General features: G+C 45.0%; 1 protein-coding gene and 1 non-coding gene across 2 annotated transcripts in view; one reads left to right on the top strand and one right to left on the bottom strand.

Moving 5' to 3' along the window:
- The window catches only part of CDH8 (cadherin 8), a 429973-nt gene that overhangs the window by 57427 nt on the left and 356178 nt on the right, over window positions 1–16368 (top strand). The window lies entirely within an intron of this gene.
- LOC119920438 lies at window positions 12184–12321 on the bottom strand. Its single transcript, XR_005448184.1, has one exon. It is a non-coding gene; the product is annotated as a small nucleolar RNA SNORA7 (small nucleolar RNA).

The raw sequence follows: 16368 nt of genomic DNA, 5'->3' as shown, positions 1-16368 counted from the left end.
AAAAAAGAACAGACAGCATTTGGTGACAGATTGAATATGTGGGTGGAATGAGAGAGATGAGTCTAGGACAATGCCAAGATTACCAGTTTGTGAGACAGAGAGGATAGTGGTGTTTACAGTGAAGGAGAAAACAAGAGGACAGGGTTTGGGTGGGAGGATAAGGAGCTCAGTTTCAGACATGTTTAATGTGAGGTGCCGGCAGGACATCCAAGTAGATATGTCTTGAAGGCAGGAGGAAATGCGAGATTGCAGAGAAAGATAGATGTCAGGGCTGGAGATGTAGATTTGGGAATCATCTGCATAGAGATGGTAGTTGAAGCCATGGGGGCGAATGAGTTGGATAAAGTTTTAAGGAGAAGGGTGTCAAATGCTCATGTAATCCCCCTGCCAAAAAAAACCCTCCTTCGACTCCACAGCTCCCTCCAGTTATCACCCCATCCCCCTCCTACCATTCTTCTACAAACTCCTTGAGAGAGTTGTATACACTCATTGCCTTGACTTTCTCCCCTCTTGTTCTTTCCTTGACCCCCTCCAATCTGGCTCCTGCTTCTTCCATTCCATGGAAACTGCTCTTTCCAAGGTCAACACTCAACTCCTTCTTGACAAATCCAATGACCCCTATTCTGTCCTAATCCTATTTGACCTTTCTGATGCCTTCGACCCTGTGAACCACCCTCTTCTCTTGGATTCATTACCTTACCTTGGCTTCACTGATGCCATCCTCTCTTGGTTCTCCTCCTATCTCTTTGGCCACTCATTCTCACCCTCTTTTGTGGGCTCCTCCTCTGCCTGCCACCCCCTAAATGTGGGAGTCCCTCAAGGCGCCTCTCCCCCTCCTCCCCCTCTCCATCCCCCCCCATCTTACCTCCTTCCCTTCCCCACAGCACCTGCATATATGTATATATGTTTGTACGTATTTATTACTCTATTTTACTTGTACATATCTATTCTATTTATTTTATTTTGTTAATATGTTTTGTTTTGTTCTCTGTCTCCCCCTTCTAGACTGTGAGCCCACTGTTGGGTAGGGACCGTCTCTATATGTTGCCAACTTGTACTTCCCAAGCGCTTAGTACAGTGCTCTGCACACAGTAAGCTCTCAATAAATATGATTGATTGATTGAAGGCTCAGTTCTGGGTCCCCTTCTATTCTCCATCTACACCCATTACCTTGGAGAACTCCTTTGCTCACATGGCTTCAATTACTATTCCTCTGCAGATGATTCCCAAATCTACCTCTCTAACCCCGAACTCACTCCTCCTTTGCAGTCTCTCATTTCCTCCTGTTTTCAGGACTTCTCTACTCGGATGTCCCACCAATGCCTCAAACTTAATATGTACAAAACAGAACTCCTTATCTTCCCACCCAAACCGTGTCCTTCCTCAGACTTTCCTATCACCGTAGACCACACCACTATCCTGTCTCACAAGCCAGTGAACTTGACATTATCATTGACTCATCTCTTTCATTCAACCTGCTTATTCAGTCTGTCACCAAATCCTGTTGGTTCTACCTTCCATACACCTCTAGAATCCACCCTTTCCACTCAATCCCAACTGCTACTAGGCTTATCATATCTCACATTGATTACTGCATCAACCTCCTTGTTGAACTCCCTGCCTCCTGAATTTTCCCTCTCCAGTTCATACTTTGCTCTGTTGCCTGGATGACTTTTCTAAAAAAAAATTCAGTTCGTATCTTCCCCTCCTCAAAAACCTCCAAGGGTTCCCCATCCCTCTCTGCATCATTCATTCATTCATTCAGTCATATTTATTGAGCACTTACTGTATGCAGAGCACTGTACTAAGCACTTGGGAAGTACAAGTTGGCAACATATAGAGACGGTCCCTACCCAACAGAGGGCTCACAGTCTAGAAGGGGGAGACAGAGAACAAAACAAAACATATTAACAAAATAAAATAGATAGAATATTTTTATATTCTGGAATGTCCTCCCTCTGCCCATCCGCCAAGCTAGCTCTCTTCCTCCCTTCAAGGCCCTACTGAGAGCTCACCTCCTCCAGGAGGCCTTTGCAGACTGAGCCCTCTCCTTCCTCTCCCCTTCGTCCCCCCTCCATCTCCCCCATCTTACCTCCTTCCATTCCCCACAGCACCTGTATATATGTATATACGTTTGTACATATTTATTACTCTATTTATTTATTTATTTTACTTGTACATATCTATTCTATTTATTTTATTTTGTTAGTATGTTTGGTTTTGTTCTCAGTCTCCCCCTTCTAGACTGTGAGCCCACTATTGGGTAGGGACTGTCTCTATATGTTGCCAGCTTGTACTTCCCAAGCGCTTAGTACAGTGCTGTGCACACAGTAAGTGCTCAATAAATATGATTGATTGATTGATTGAATATGTACACATAAAATAAATAGAGTAATAAATACGTACAAACATATATACGTATATGAAGGTGCTGTGGGGAAGGGAAGGAGGTAAGACCGGGGGGATGGAGAGGGGAATGAGGGGGAGAGGAAGGAGGGGGCTCAGTCTGGGAAGGCCTCCTGGAGGAGGCGAGCTCTCAGTAGGGCCTAGAAGGGAGGAAGAGAGCTAGCTTGGCGGATGTTGGGAGGCAGGGCATTCTTTTTTTTTAATTTCTTTTCTTTTCTTTTTTAAATCAGCGTGCTGCGTGCGGCAAATAATTGTAGTGGAAGGAAATGCGGAAGGGTGATCGCGTGTGGAGATTGACATTAGTCATTTCTGCGACTGTAACGCACACAGGCTTTAGGAGCGAAGTGGAGGAAGGAAGAAGATGAGAAAGCCCAGTGGTTCTGAGATCGAGGCAGGGTGTTTAGAAAAGGGGGGGACAGTTTTGCAGACCTGAAGGGACTGGCAAAGGACAGGTTCAGTTGTGCAGCTGCTGCAATCCATTCCCTCAGATTTATTTTTAAACTTCTGGCTTTGTTCAGTTTAAACTGATGGGATGGTCGAGGCGCAGTGGGGGGAGGGAATTCCGGGGGGGGGGCCTGCTCCTCTCCGCCCGCCACCCCCCCACGTCCTCTGCGAACCGCCCCGCCCAGACTGAGCCCCTTCCTTCCTCTCCCCCTCGTCCCCCTCTCCATCCCCCCCATCTTACCTCCTTCCCTTCCCCACAGCACCTCTATATATGTATATATGTTTGTACATATTTATTACTCTATTTATTTACCGGGGGTCAATGGCGGGACAGGCAAGAACGAGGCACGGTGAGGAGAGTAGCGGCAGAGGAGCGGAGGGTGCGGGCTGGACTGTAGAAGGAGAGAAGGGAGGTGAGGTAGGAGGGGGCGAGGTGATGGAGAGCCTTGAAGCCGTGGGTGAGGAGTTTCTGCCTGATGTGTAGGTTGATTGGTAGCCACTGGAGATTTTTGAGGAGGGGAGTAACATGCCCAGAGCGTTTCTGGACAAAGACAATCCTGGCAGCGGCATGAAGTATGTATTGAAGTGGGGAGAGACAAGAGGATGGGAGATCGGAGAGGAGGCTGATACAGTAGTCCAGACGGAATAGGATGAGAGCTTGAACGAGCAGGGTAGCTTGTCCTCTCCCTGACTTTCCCATCTCTGTTGACGGCACTACCATCCTTCCCGTCTCACAAGCCCGCAACCTTGGTGTCATCCTCGACTCCGCTCTCTCATTCACCCCTCACATCCAAGCCATCACCAAAACCTGCCAGTCTCAGCTCCGCAACATTGCCAAGATCTGCCCTTTCCTCTCCATCCAAACTGCTACCCTGCTCATTCAAGCTCTCATCCTATCCCGTCTGGACTACTGCACCAGCCTTCTCTCTGATCTCCCATCCTCGTGTCTCTCTCCACTTCAATCCATACTTCATGCTGCTGCCCGGATTATCTTTGTCCAGAAACGCTCTGGGCATATTACTCCCCTCCTCAAAAATCTCCAGTGGCTACCAATCAATCTGCGCATCAGGCAGAAACTCCTCACCCTGGGCTTCAAGGCTCTCCATCACCTCGCCCCCTCCTACCTCACCTCCCTTCTCTCCTTCTACTGCCCAGCCCGCAACCTCCGCTCCTCCACCGCTAATCTCCTCACTGTACCTTGTTCTCTCCTGTCCCGCCGTCGACCCCCGGCCCACGTCATCCCCCGGGCCTGGAATGCCCTCCCTCTGCCCCTCCGCCAAGCTAGCTCTCTTCCTCCCTTCAAGGCCCTGCTGAGAGCTCACCTTCCCCAGGAGGCCTTCCCAGACTGAGCCCCTTCCTTCCTCTCCCCCTCGTCCCCCTCTCCATCCCCCCATCTTACCTCCTTCCCTTCCCCACAGCACCTGTATATATGTATATATGGTTGTACATATTTATTACTCTGTTTATTTATTTATTTATTTATTTTACTTGTACATTTCTATCCTATTTATTTTATTTTGTTGGTATGTTTGGTTCTGTTCTCTGTCTCCCCCTTTTAGACTGTGAGCCCACTGTTGGGTAGGGACTGTCTCTATGTGTTGCCAATTTGTACTTCCCAAGCGCTTAGTACAGTGCTCTGCACATAGTAAGCGCTCAATAAATACGATTGATTGATTGATTGATTGATTGATTTGGATGGCGAGGAAAGGGCGGATCTTGGCAATGTGTTCAGTGTGTTCAATGTGCATCAAACAACACTCCTTACCATCGGCTTTAAGGCACTGAATCGACGCTCCCCCTTCTACCTTACTTCACTGATCTATTAAAACCCAGCCCGCACACTTTGCTCCTCCAATGCCAGCCTACTCATTGTACCTCAGTCTCATCACTTTCATTGCCGACCCCTTACCCATATCCACCTTTGGGCCTGGAACTCCCTCCCCCTTCACATCTGATAGATCACCACTTTCCTCACATTCAGTGCCCTCCTAAAATCACATTTCCTCCAAAAGGCCTTCCCAGATTTAGCCCTCATTTCCCCTACGTGTCCTCCCGTCTGCATCACTTATGCACTTCAGCCCGTACGCCTTAAGTACTTGATATTCACTCCACCCTCAGCCCCATGGAATTTATGTATGTATCCTTACACGCCTCCATTTTTCCTGTCTGTAATTTATTTTATTGTCTGTCTCCTTTTTTAGACTGTAAGCTTCTCGTGGGCAGGAATTCATGTCTACCATCTCTACTAATAATAATCATTGTATTTGTTAAGTGCTTACTATGTACCAAGTACTGTATAAGCGCTGGATAGATACAAGCAAATCGGGTTGCAGACAGTCCCTGACCCACATGAGTCAATCCTTAATTTACAGATGAGGGAACTGAGGCTCAGAGAAGTTAAGTGACTTGTCCAAGGTCACACAGCAGACAGGTGATAGAGCCAGGATTAGAACCCCTGACTTTCTGATTCCCAGGCCCACCCTCTATCCACTATGCCATGCTGCTTCTCTACTCTCTCCCTCTCTCTTTCTGTTTCTTTATTTTTCTCTCTCTCCCTCTCTCTGTCTCTCCCTTTGTATTTCTCTCTCCCTCTCTCTCTATCCCTCTTTATCTCTTTCTTAAAGATCCTTACTGATCAAGTTATCTGCATGCAGTGATCCCATGTGTGAATATTACTGGTTTCGGCAGTTTTCATTCCACTCCCTCAGCTCAAGTTTGGAATTTCCTTGCTACTAGTCCCAAGCTTACTGGATCCTCAGTTCCAGTGTGCAGAAAAGATCTGATTTAAACTCTCATTTCTCTGTCATATCCCCTTTGACTAATCTTTTTACCCAGAGATAACATTCTTCCTCGAAATGGGTTGCTCTTCTTGAACTAAAGCAGGTGGAGAATAGCTTTGGCACTGACTCTGGGCTCCGTGCAGTCTGTGGCTTTAAACAGTTTTTACAGGTTATTCGCTATTAAAATGCAATAGGGCATGCTTCAAGAGTGGTTGCTTCATCCAGGATAAGAAGCTGCTTTCAGTAGGAATTTGGTACCCCAGTGATACCCCATTCTTCTAGATACTGCCAATTTCAGAAGAAGATTGATAGTAGATTGATCCAGTTCAAATCAAGGGTGACCCATTTTGGGATGGATTTCCCATCTTCCATTCTCTGAGTCCCCATCTTCCCCCTTTAACAAAACCCTAAACAAGACATGGCCTAGTGGAGCCAGCGCAGCTCTGTTACTTGTCTCCTCTTGCATCTTGGGCAAGTTGCTTAAACTGAGCCTCATCTGTTTACTCATCTGTAAAATGGGGGCAAATTACCACCTCTCCCTCCCATTTAGAATATAAACCCAGTGGGGATCAGGGATTATCAGGCATCTAAGAGCTTGGCTCAACAATTATAACTGGGTTCAAATGATAATGCTGTCTGTTGGGCAAGGGTTTTTGTTTCAGTCACTTCATTTCTCTGTACATAATATTAAGTAAGGACATGGGAAACTGACAGAGCATGTGGAAATTTGAGGGTCTCAGGAGATTTTCCCATACTGGATATTTAAGCACTTTTTCATTTCTTTTGTTAAACTTACCACTTCATTGATGTTTGAGCATTATAAACAAATACTCTAAAAAGGAAAGGGATTTACATTCTTCAGGAAAAGTCCTTTGTTCCTTTAAAGAGTTGCATCAAACAGACATCAAACAGGCTACGTTTCTCTAGCGTGCTAGCATTCAAGTCATTTTGCCACTCTTCCAAAAATAGAATGTTATTTTCATTTCCTTGCCTTTTACTACTCCAAGGTCAACCCTGTTTAGACATTACTAAGCACTTGGGAGAGTACAATAGAGCAGAATTAGCAGACACGTTCCCTGCCCATAACGAGCTTACAGCCTTTTTAAGCGCTTACTGCGTGCCAAGCACCGTACCGGGCTCTGAGGTAGATATGTATATATGTTTGTACATATTTAGTACTCTTACTTGTACATATCTATTCTATTTATTTTATTTTGTTAGTATGTTTGGTTTTGTTCTCCGTCTCCCCCTTTTAGACTGTGAGCCCACTGTTGGGTAGGGACTGTCTCTATATGTTGCCAACTTGTACTTCCCAAGCGCTTAGTACAGTGCCCTGCACACAGTAAGCGCTCAATAAATACGATTGATGATGATGATGATGATATGTATATATGTTGGTACATATTTATTACTCTATTTATTTATTTTACTTGTACATATCTATTCTAGTTATTTTATTTTGTTAGTATGTTTGGTTTTGTTCTCCGTCTCCCCCTTTTAGACTGTGAGCCCACTGTTGGGTAGGGACTGTCTCTATATGTTGCCAACTTGTACTTCCCAAGCGCTTAGTACAGTGCCCTGCACACAATAAGCGCTCAATAAATACGATTGATGATGATGATAGAAGCTGCTCAGGTTGGACCCAGTCCTTGCCTCAGTCTTAATGCCCATTTTGCAAATGAGGTATCTGAGACCCAGAAAGGTGAAGTGACTTGCCAAGGTCACACAGCACGTCAGTGGCAGAGCTGGGATTGGAACCCAGGTCTTCTGACTCCCAGGCTCGACTCTCACTTGGGAGAGTCCAGCAGACTCTTGTCTTTATGCTGTTGAGTCAGTTCCGATGCCATGAACGCATCTCTCCCAGAACGCCCCGCTCTCCATCTACAATTGTTGCGGTAGTGTGTCCAGAGACTTTTCTTGGTCAGAGTCCAGAAGCGGTTTACCATCGCCTCCTCCGCGTGGTAAATTTGAGTTTCCGCTCTCGACTCTCTCCCCTTCTGCTGCTGCCCAGCACGGTTGAGTTTTGACTTGTAGTAGATGGCCTTCCACTCGCTAGCCACTGGCCAAGCTAGGAATGGAATGGGTAGCCCTTCGCTTGACTCTCCCTCCCGGAGCTGAGACTAGTAGAGGATTGAAAACTCTCCAGGCGCCATCCTGAGAGGGGATATAGTAGAGTAAGTAGACACAATCCCTGCCTATACGGAGCGTACAACGTCAGTATATCCTTAAAACCTTACTGCTCCAGTGCATTTAGTCCGTCAGTCATATCTGATTACCTCCTGTGTGCAGAGCAGTGTACAAAGCGCACGGGAGAGTACAATATAACAATAAACAGACACATTCCCCGCCCACAATGAGTTTACAGTCGAGAGTGTTGGGTAGGGACTGTCTCTATATGTTGCCAACTTGTACTTCCCAAGCGCTTAGTACAGTGCTCTGCACACAGTAAGCGCTCAATAAATATGATTGATGATGATGATGATATTTATTACTCTATTTTACTTGTACATATCTATTCTATTTATTTTTATTAATATGTTTGGTTTTGTTCTCTGCCTCCCCCTTTTAGACTGTGAGCCCACTGTTGGGTAGGGACTGTCTCTATATGTTGCCAACTTGTACTTCCCAAGCGCTTAGTACAGTGCTCTGCACACAGTAAGCACTCAAGAAATACGATTGATGATGATGATGATATTTATTACTCTATTTATTTATTTATTTTACTTGTACATATCTATTCTATTTATTTTATTTTGTTAGTATGTTTGGTTTTGTTCTCTGTCTCCCCCTTTTAGACTGTGAGCCCACTGTTGGGTAGGGACTGTCTCTATATGTTGCCAACTTGTACTTCCCAAGCGCTTAGTACAGTGCTCTGCACACAGTAAGTGCTCAATAAATACGATTGATTGATTGATTGATTGATTGATTACCTATATTTTCCAGGTAAAAATATGATTAATAACGGCCATATCACCCATTTACCCACAAAACTGAACGTGAAAATCAAATTCTATCTGCCCCGACTTGCTCCCTTTATTCATTCCCCCTTCCAGCCCCATAGCACTAATGCACATATCTGTAGTTTATTTACTTATATTAATATGTTTCCACCTCTAGTGTGTAAGCTTGTTGTATGCAGGGAGTGTGTTTATTGTTTTATTGTACTCTCCGAAGTGCTAAGTACAGTGCTCTGCATACAGTAAATAATAAATACAAATGAATGAATAAATGAATGAATGAATAAATGAATGAACAGAACTGTGAAAGAGGGGCTAGGGCCATTATGTGCTGCACTTCAGAGGTAAATCCATTGTCCCACTGCCAAACTCTGGGGTAGATACAGGGTTATGAGATTAGAATCAGTCCCCTTGTCCCACGCTATCTTATTCCTCTTTTACAGATGAGGAAACTGATACCCAGGGAAGGGGAGAAGCAGAGTGGCCTAGTGAAAAGCACCTGGGCATGGGAGGGGGAGGAACTGGATCCTAATCCCAGCTCTGCCCCTTGCTTACTTGGGGCCTATGGGCAGGTCACTTTACTTTTCTCTGCCTCAGTCTCCTCATCTGTAAAACTGGGGTTCAGTACCCGTTCGGCCTTCTGCTTAGGCTGTCTCCTGATGGGCAGGGGCTGGGTCTGATCTGATGATCTTGTATCTATTTAGTTCGGTGCTTGGCACATAGTAAGCATTGAAAAAATAGCACAGCTATTATTATTATATTATTGTCATTATTATTGTTATTATTAAGCGACTTGCCCAAAGTCACCCAGGAAGTTGGTAGCAGAACTAGGACTAGAACTCTGGTCTCCTGCATCCCGGACCCTTGCTCTTGCCACTAGTCAGTTAATCGTATTTATTAAGCATTTCCTGTGTTCAGAGCACTGTACTAAGTGCTTGGGAGAGAGTACAATATAACATACACATTCCCTGCCCACAAAGAGCTTACAGTCTAGAGGACTAGGCATCAATACTTTCCAACTACCTCTTCCCAACATTACTCTTTGACCAATATTTTTCAGGCTTTTCACAGACTAGAAGTATTATTATTTTTTTTCAAACGACAAAGGAAATCCACTGAACTGCTTTTCAGAACTGGGGACAGGGGGCAGCAAGGGGCATGAGACTGCTTGGGAATCTCAAAGTAAATTAGCCTAAGGTGAGGCGAGATTGAACTGTGTTCCCACCAGCAATAGGAACCATAATAAGCTCTTTCATATCTCAACATCAGATGTCAGAGTTTTCCGTTACATGAAGGGTTATGTCTTTTTCCTGCAGGCTAAAACTTAGAGCAGAGCTGGGCTGAGAATGATCCATCTTGCACTGGAGTGACACTCTGCAGCCAAAGGAGGGGATCGGGTAGGGGTTGGGTGGGGAGGATCCTTTTCCCCTGTACTGGCCAACACACTCAAGCAACCTCTGACTCAGAGATGTGAAGCAGGGTCAGTCCCAATCTTTTTGGATATGAGAGTTTTGCTCTATTTTTTACTTGAATATATGGGCCATGAAGCCGGGGTCTGGTCTGTTGCTCATCATGCTGATGTGGATGATAGAAGATTATTAGCCCCAAATGCTGGCACATTATTGAGAGGTTTTGAAGATACTGGCTTCATAATGAATGTAGACGTGTGTGTCTGAGTGTCAGCCCTTGGGTTATGGCCCGTAGCCCAAGGATCATGGCCCCAAGCCAAAAAAGCAGTCAGTGTAGATGAAAAAGGCACCTTCAGGTTCCTTATTTGTGACCTTTATTTGCTAGCTGCAACCTACTCGCCATCCATTATATGGTAAAAACAGCTTAGAGCTTTTTTTCTTTCACCTTGAAAGTGAATTCAGCACAGTCCTCTGGAACAGGAGGAGAGGAAGCTTCTCTGAAGTTTAGCTGGGGAACACTACTCTGAGGAAGGACAGAAGGAAAGAAAATACACCTACTGTAAGCATTCTAACGAATCCTCATACACAACAAAATATTTTATTTTCTAAAGAGCCTTGGAGCTATTACCATCATCCTTGCAAAGGTAAAGAGATGCTAGAGTTGGATGAGGAAAATGAACCAGGCATTGTAGAGTGACCTGTCTCAAGCTTGAAAAAGTGGACTGTTTGACTTGTAGTGTTCTGGTCCTGACAGTGGGAATATGATGATGATGGTATTTGTTAAGTGCTTACTACGTGCCAAGCACTGTTCTAAGTGCTGGGGTAGATACAAGGTTATCAGGTTGTCCCACGTGGGGCTCACAATCGTAATCCCCATTTTACAGATGAGGTAACTGAGGCACCGAGAAGTGAAGTGACCTGTCCAAAGTCACACAGCTGACAAGTGGAGGAGCTGGGATTAGAACCCATGACCTCTGACTCCCAAGCCCCTGCTCTTTCCACCTAGCCACACTGCTTCCTTAAATGATGTAACCCTAACATAAAAGAAGCGGCATGGCTTAGTGGAAAGAGCCCAGGCTTGGGAGTCAGAGGTCGTGGGTTCTAATCTCGGCTCTGCTGCTTATCAGCTGTGTGACTTTGGGCAAGTCACTTAACTTCTCTGTACCTCAGTTACCTCATCTGTAAAATGGGGATTAAGACTGTGAGCCCCACGTGGGACAACCCAATTACCTTGTATCTTCCCCAGGGCCTAGAACAGTGCTTGGCACATAGTAAGTCCTTAACAAATACCCTAATTAATTATTATTATTAGTGGTTAAGTATTTACTATGTACCAGGCACTGTCCTGGGCACTGGGGGTCGATACAAGCCAATCGGGTCAGACACAATCCCTGCCCTACGTGGGGCTTACATTCTAAGAAGAAAGGAGAGCAAGTATGGAATCCCCATTTTACAGATGAGGAAACTGAGGCACAGAGACATTGAGTGACTTGCCCAAGGTCACCCAGCTAACAAGTGGCAAACTTGAGATTAGAACACAGGTCCTCTGATTCCCAGGTTTATGCTCTAACCACTAGGCCATGCTGCTTCCCTCAAAGGTGCTTGGAGTGAATGCACAGGAAAAACAAGGAAAGTTTAGCTGTTCAGTCTCTTTGGATCTTACATTTAGAATGAAGATTGTCCTTGATGTCGATCACAAAAAACCTGCACTTTATATTGTGATTATGCCATGCCATTTGCTGCTAAACCCAGGCTGTGCAGTTATGCCACCTAACCTCAAGTCATGCTATGCTAGCTCAGCATGCCTTTCCAACATTTCCAACACTGACTTGTTTTCTTACGTTGCATTCAAATAGTTTAGTGCCAGCACAGAAGTTATACAGGCAAGTCGGGAACGCAGAACAGGAGTTGGGAGAGCCGAGGGTGGAAAATGAGCTTTTGGAGGAGTGTGAGAGTGTAGGTCTTGTCTTATTCCATCAAGTAGATTCCGACCCATAGTGACACCACGGACACATCTCTCCCAGAACGCTCCTCTCTCCAACTGCAATCGTTCTGGTAGTGTAAACACAGAGTTTTCTTAGTAAAAATACAGACATGGTTTACCATTGCCGTCTTCCGCGCAGTAAACTCGGGTCTCCGCCCTTGCCTCTCTCCCATGCCGCTGCTGCCCAGCATGGGTGAGTTTTGACTTATAGCAGATTACCTTCCAATCACTAGCCACTGCCCAAGCTAGGAATGGAATAGATAGGCCTCTGCCTGACTCTCCCTCCCATAGCTGAAACTGTTAGAGGACTGGAAACTCTCCAGATGTGACCCTGAGAGGTCTGAGGGTGTAGGGAAGAGGAATATAAAGAAATATAGGACATCACTAACAACAGCTAGCCTCTTTTAGACCAACAATATGGTCTAGTGGATAGAGCATGGGAGTCAGAAGGACATGGGTTCTAATCCTGGCTCCGTCCCGTGTCTGCTGTGAGACCTTGGGCAAGTCACTTAATTCTCTGTGCATCAGTTACCTCATCTCTAAAATGGGGATTAAGACTGTGAGCCCCATTTGGGACATGGATTGTGTCCCACCTGATTAGTTTGTATCTACCCCAACACTTAGTACAGTGTCTGGCACATAGTAAGCACTTAACAAATGATCCCCACACCACACCAAGAAAAAGAATGAGAAAAAAACAGAAACAAAAATCCCTACAACAACAATGCTGACCAGTTGAGGCTACTTGATTTTTTTGGGCGGGCAGGTGTGTGACGTGACGAAGTTCATTAAAAAAAATTCCATCATTGGCTCCTGGGTAAACGTCTCCCCTGAGCCTAACTGAGCAATTCTGACTAACTGTACCAAAATTTTCCACTTCAGTCTACCTACAGTCCTAATCAAGTAGCCAATATTATGGAGTTTGTGTTTCAATAATTAGCCAATCAAGTGAAGGAGACTTATAGCCTTTGGTCTGTGGGGTTTAGGAGCATTTAGAATATAGAACTGTGTTTACGTGAATTCTGATCCATACTCATTGATGACAAGACTAAAACGTGTTTAAAAGCACCTGACATTATTCTTCTTTTGGTGGTGGAACCCAACAATATACATCATGTTGCTCCTTCGTAATAATGATGGTATTTAATAAACACTATGTGCCAAACCCTGTGCTAAACACTGGGGTAGAGACGTAATCAGATCAGACACTGGCTCTTCCCCACAAGGCACTCATCTAAAAGGGAGTGGGAACAGATATCTTATCCCCTATTTACAGATGAGAAAATGGGCCCAGAGAAGTGAAGTGACTTGACCAAGATGTTAGAGCAGGCAAGTACTTGTTACAGTGCTCTTCACACAGTAAGTGCTCAATAAATACCACTGATTGATTGAAATGGAGGAGCCAGGAGTAGACCTCAGGCCTTTGGGTCTAATGCTCTTTCCAATGAATCAATCAATCAATCATGTTACTCTATTTTACTTGTACCTATTTACTACTCTATTTTGTTAATGTTGTGCATGTAGCTATACTTCTACTTATTCTGACGATTTTGACACCTGCTGCATGTTTCGTTTTGTTGTCTGTCTCCCCCTTCTAGGCTGTGAGCCCATTGTTGGGTAGGGACCGTCTCTATATGTTACTGACTTGTACTTCCCAAACGCTTAGTAGAGTGCTCTGCCCACAGTAAGTACTCAATAAATACGATTGAATGAATGAATGAGTACTTTTCTAGTGCAGAGCACTGTACTAAGGCCTTGGGGGAGTATAATACAGCCTCTAGGCTGTATGTTCATTGTGGGCAGAGAATCGGTCTACCAACTCTGATGCATTCTCCCAAGTGCTTAGTACACTTCTCTGTACACAGAAAGCACTTGATAAATACCATTGATGATGATTATGATGATACAACATAACAGAGGTGGTAGACCTGTTTCCTGCACACAGGGAGCTTACAATTTAGAGTGAGAGACAGACATTAAAATAAATTACAGATATGTACATAAGTGCTGTGGGGCTGAGGGTGGGGTGAATGAAGGGCAACAAATCCAAGTGCATAGGCAACGCAGAAGGGAGAGGGAGAAAGAGGAAATGAGGGCTAAGTTGGGGAAGGCCGCTTGGAGGAAATGTGACTTTTAAAAAGACTTTGAAGGCAGGGAGAGCGGTGGTCTGTCGGACATGAAGGGTGAAGGAGTTCCAGGCCAGAGCCAGGACTTGGGCGAACGGGTTGGTGGTGAGATACTTGAGATCAAGACAGGCTGCTTAAACCATCATATTCTGCTTGCTCTGATTGTCATCAATCAATCAATCATATTCATTCATTCATTCATTCAATCGTATTTATTGAGCGTTTACTGTGTGCAGAGCACTGTACTAAGCATTTGGGAAGTACAAGTTGGCAACATATAGAGACGATCCCTAACCAACAACGGGCTCGCAGTCTAGAAGGGGGAGCATTTACTGAGCATTTGCTGTGTGCAGAGCACTGTACTAAGCGCTTGGGAGAGTATAATAGAACAGAGTTGGTAGTCACGTTCACGTTCCACAGTGAATCACGCAGAATCTTTGGGATTCCAGGGCTAGTGACAAATGTGGAATCATCAGTGTTTGTACATTTTGGATCCAAGTGCCCTACTATCATGATGGTATTTGACCTAGGATCCTGACTTTTAACATGCCTTCTGAATGATATTACAGTCGAAGTCGTTTGTTCATGGGAATGCATGGTGTGGAGTATTCCCCTTCGCTGTAACATTTTTTTCCCAAATGAAGCGTCCTACCCAATCCCTTCAGAGAAACAGGGAACTCTGACGCACTCACCTTGATAATCGAAAGAAAGACACAGAGATTTATGGCACCTTGAAGTTGTCTCCTGCTTCTCCTCCAATAAAATGAACTTCTTTGTACTACACTTCAATATACTTGACATTTTTTATTATTCTTAGGTCATACACATCTTTCTTCCTATAAAGAGAGTCATCCTACAAGCATTCATTCATTACGGCTAAGGTCATGTCAGAAAGAATCATAGACTTATTGTCAACCCATTCTGTGTAAAAATACAAAACCTTCTGTTCCCAAACCTTTCTTATATTCTCATCAGGAAATCAATGTGCTGATGGGCACCAAGGTTTGAAAGATGCACGAAACTTCGGTGCACTTTGCCATCTGCCCAAACAGATGGAATTAACACTCTCACTCTGAGTTCAGATCATCAAGAAGGTTGTCGCTTCCAGAGTTTCCATCCAGACAAAGGTACCATTGAAGCATTTGCACACATGGAGGAAAAGTACAATATAAACATCTTTACATCGTTTGTGCTGGGAAAGGTTTGGGCACTGTAAAAACTCTCTCTGTTCTTCTCTCGCCCCTAGAGTTGGATAAACTGAGAAGGGTTGGTTGCCCATTTTTGCATCCATCTGAAAAGAAAAGTTACGGATGTTGGTAAAAAATAAGCCTGGAACGGCTGACAAATTATACTTGGCAAACTCCATGTTTTTACAGTTTGATTATTGTTAAATATCCCTAATGTAACACTTCCTCCTACTATTCATTCATTCATTCATTCAATCGTATTTATTGAGCACTTACTGTGTGCAGAACACTGTGCTAAGCACTTGGGAAGTACAAGTTGGCAACACATAGAGACGGTCCCTACCCAACAGTGGGCTCACAGTCTAGAAGGGGGAGACAGAGAACAAAGCAAAACATATTAACAAAATAAAATAAATAGAATATGTACAAGTAAAATAAGTAGAATATGTACAAGTAAAATAAATAGAGTAATAAATACGTACAAACGTATATACATATATACAGGTGCTGTGGGGAAGGGAAGGAGGGAAGGTGGGGGAGATGGAGAGGGGGAGGAGGGGGAGAGGAAGGAGGGAGCTCAGTCTGGGAAGGCCTCCTGGGGGAGGTGAGCTCTCAGTAGGGCCTTGAAGGGAGGAAGAGAGCTAGCTTGGTGGATGTGCGGAGGGAGGGCATTCCAGGCCAGGGGGATGACGTGGGCCGGGGGTCAACGGCGGGACAGGCAAGAATGAGGCACGGTGAGGAGATTAGCAGCAGAGGAGCGGAGGGTGCGGGCTGGGCTGTAGAAGGAGAGAAGGGAGGTGAAGTAGGAGGGGGTGAGGTGATGGAGAGCCTTGAAGCCGAGGGTGTGGAGTTTCTTCCTGATGTGTAGGTTGATTGGTAGCCACTGGAGATTTTTGAGGAGGGGGTAGTAACATGCCCAGCGCATTTCTGGACAAAGACAATCCAGGCAGCGTCGTGAAGTATGGATTGAGGTGGGGAGAGACAGGAGGATGGGAGATCAGAGAGGAGGCTGATACAGTAATCCAGATGGGCTAGGATGAGAGCTTGAACGAGCAGGGTAGCGGTTTGGATGGAG

This window comes from Tachyglossus aculeatus, chromosome X1 (genome assembly GCF_015852505.1).
Source record: "Tachyglossus aculeatus isolate mTacAcu1 chromosome X1, mTacAcu1.pri, whole genome shotgun sequence".
Classification (NCBI taxonomy): Eukaryota; Metazoa; Chordata; class Mammalia; order Monotremata; family Tachyglossidae; genus Tachyglossus; species Tachyglossus aculeatus.
The sequence above is the reverse complement of the archived record's forward strand: the minus strand, read 5'-3'. Positions and strand labels throughout refer to the sequence as shown.